This window comes from Grammomys surdaster, unplaced genomic scaffold (genome assembly GCF_004785775.1).
Source record: "Grammomys surdaster isolate TR1022 unplaced genomic scaffold, NIH_TR_1.0 125985, whole genome shotgun sequence".
In the NCBI taxonomy this organism is placed as follows: Eukaryota; Metazoa; Chordata; class Mammalia; order Rodentia; family Muridae; genus Grammomys; species Grammomys surdaster.
In genome coordinates, this window is record NW_021620801.1 from 642,392 (window position 1) to 645,207 (window position 2,816).

A 2,816-nucleotide genomic window follows, 5' to 3' on the forward strand; every position below is an offset into this window, starting at 1 on the left:
ATTTGCAGATTATATCATGATCTCTAAAATGGGCCTTTGGAGCATCACCACATATGGTTTTGGTAACTTCTGAGCGACTCTAATGAGCCACGTGATGAGGTAGTTTGAATACTGTGCAGAAACACGGAGAAACGGCTAGTTTGTCGGGTGAGTTACTTATCCATGCTGGAGACTATTCAGCATCCTGAGTTGAGCCTGACTTCATGGTTCTTAGCTCATCTTTCCATTCTTTCACCTTTTGTAAAAAATAAACCATGTTTTATGCAAAATACTCCCTACTAAGCAAAGGAACACACAGGGAAAAATACTGAAATCAAGCAGCAAATAGCACTAACGTAGAAAGAAAAAAGTTTTAAAAATCCAGGAAAAGTACAAGTATTTAGAAAAGCACAAGTTTGGGATAAATTATGAAGATGGAATGCCACATCAGCAGGGGCTTGGATCTATGGCACAAATGCATTTACCACATGCTCAATAAGGAAAGGCGATTCACAAACGGTTTCAATAAAATTTCCAGACAGAATTTGTATTATTGGCTATATAAATGAGTCTGTTGCTCTATTTATAGACTTATAAAGGTCTTTGGGGGTCAATTAAAGCTTTAGTAATACATGACTGCGCTTTATGGGAGGAATTCTGTGCTATAATGGTGTCTAGAATTTGGGGAATTTGCGAATGTGTCAGGACCCATCTCTTAAGAATTCCAAGCTCTGTTGTAACACCACACAGTTCCTACAGAACAGCAAATTATAAAACGCAGACTGTGAGACTATTGGGCAAGTATTCCTGTAGGGAGGGAAAACTGCTTCTTTAATTTCTTGCTTTACAATGAGGTTACAGCAACTGTCAGAATGTGAGCAGCAATGGGGCCTGGCCGAGGAGGCACGGGTCCTGCCTCCAGCAGCCTTTCTTTCGTTTTAGGGAAACTCAAGTGAAACCAGGGTTCCTGACTTTGCCGCAGAAAAAAATTTCAGGGATGAATTAGAATAGAACAAGTTGAGGTTTATTAAGAAAACATTTTAATATAGATTTAAGCATAGGCATTAATATAAAGAGGTGTGCTTAGGAAAATGGTAGGATAAACCATGTGTAGTCATGGGTTATTAAGTCTGAGTTGCACTTAAATGTCTCATTAATTACCACAGACATGTTTCTGATTATTGCTTCTGATGTTACATTGTTCTAAGTTTTCTAGCTTTCAAGCTGGGCCCTGCATAGATTATTTATTTATTTATTTATTTATTTATTTATTTATTTAATTTGAGGGTATTGATGCTATTTAAGGGTTGCTGTAACTGTATTCATTGTCATACCAGATAATGAGCTTTACAAAATTGCCATTGAGAACAATGTCCCCTTACAAAGTTTTCATTGACAGCATCAAAGGTGGAAGAGTGGGAGTCACTGTTCAAGTCTCAGGAGACAACCTGTTCTCAGTGTAGCCCAGGATGCCCTTTAATGGGCTTTCAGATGCCTGCTTCATCACCTTCTTGATGTCATCATACTTGTCAGGTTTCTCCAGGCAGCATGTTAGATCCATGATAGATACATTGGGGATAGGAACACAGAAGGCCATGCCAGTTAGCTTCCCGTTCAGCTCTGGGATGACCTTGCCCACAGCCTTAGCAGCACCAGTGGATACAGGGATGATATTCTGGGCAGCCCCATGGCCATTATGCCACAGCTTTCCAGAGGGCTATCCACAGTCTTCTTAATGGCAGTGATGGCATGGACTGTGGTCATGAGGCCTTCCATGATGCCAAACTTGTCAGGGATGACCTTGGCCAAGGGGGCTAAGTGATTGGTGGAGCAAAAAACATCACTGATAATCTTGAGTGAGTTGTCACACTTCTTGTGGTTCACACCCATCACAAACATGGGGGCACTGGCAGAAGAGGCAGAGATGATGACCCTTTTGGACCCACCCTTCAAGTAGGGCCCAGGTTTCTCTATGGTGGTGAAGAGTCTCCATAACATACTCAGTACCAGCATCAACACATTTAATATTAGCGAGATCTCACTCCTGGAAGATGGTGATGACCTTTCCACTGATGACAAGCTTACCATTCTCAGACTTGACTGCGCTATGGAACTTGCTATGGGAAGAGTCATACTGGAGCATGTAGACCATGTAGTTGAGGTCAATGAAGGAGTCATTGATGGCAACAATTTCTACTTTGCCAGATGAGCTGAGAGCCTAGGTAACCAGGTACCCAATACAGCCAAATCTGTTCACTCCAACCTTTACCATCATGTCTAAGGGATGAGGCTGGCACTGGATGAGAAGATGCATCTGTCTCTATAGCAGAGAGACCCTGCTTAGCTTTATTAATAAACACATTTTCTCTGTCTAATCTTTGTCCATGTTTCTTTATTCTTTTAAACATGAGACAACAAACTCAGGAGTCACTGATTCGGAGTGGCTTTAGTAGGTTTTGCAGGGAATCCTAGCACCATGATTTAAGTACAAAGAGTTGAGAAAGGGCCATTTCTCAGATAGATAGATAGATAGATAGATAGATAGATAGATAGATGTAAAAAAAACAACAGCAACAATAAACCCTTATGACTTTCTTTGTTCTATTACTATAAAAACATCATGCTGGGACATGAAATTTGGGATAACCTAAATCTGTGTTCTCCAGACCATGGTCACTCATATTTGGGTTTAAAAGAAACTATCCCTTGATCCCCTTTGAGATAAGAGTTGTGTTTCTTGTGTTGACATTGAAAACAAAACTCTGAGAATGGATTGGGTAAATTCCCCTGAAGAAAGAATATTGTTATCTATAGCAGGCAGAAGGTTCCGACGTTAG

At 40.6% G+C, this 2,816-nt stretch overlaps 1 pseudogene; it reads right to left on the minus strand.

Moving 5' to 3' along the window:
• Window positions 1-1,279: 1,279 nt before the first annotated feature.
• On the minus strand, window positions 1,280-2,251 carry LOC114609876 (annotated as a pseudogene).
• Window positions 2,252-2,816: the final 565 nt, after the last annotated feature.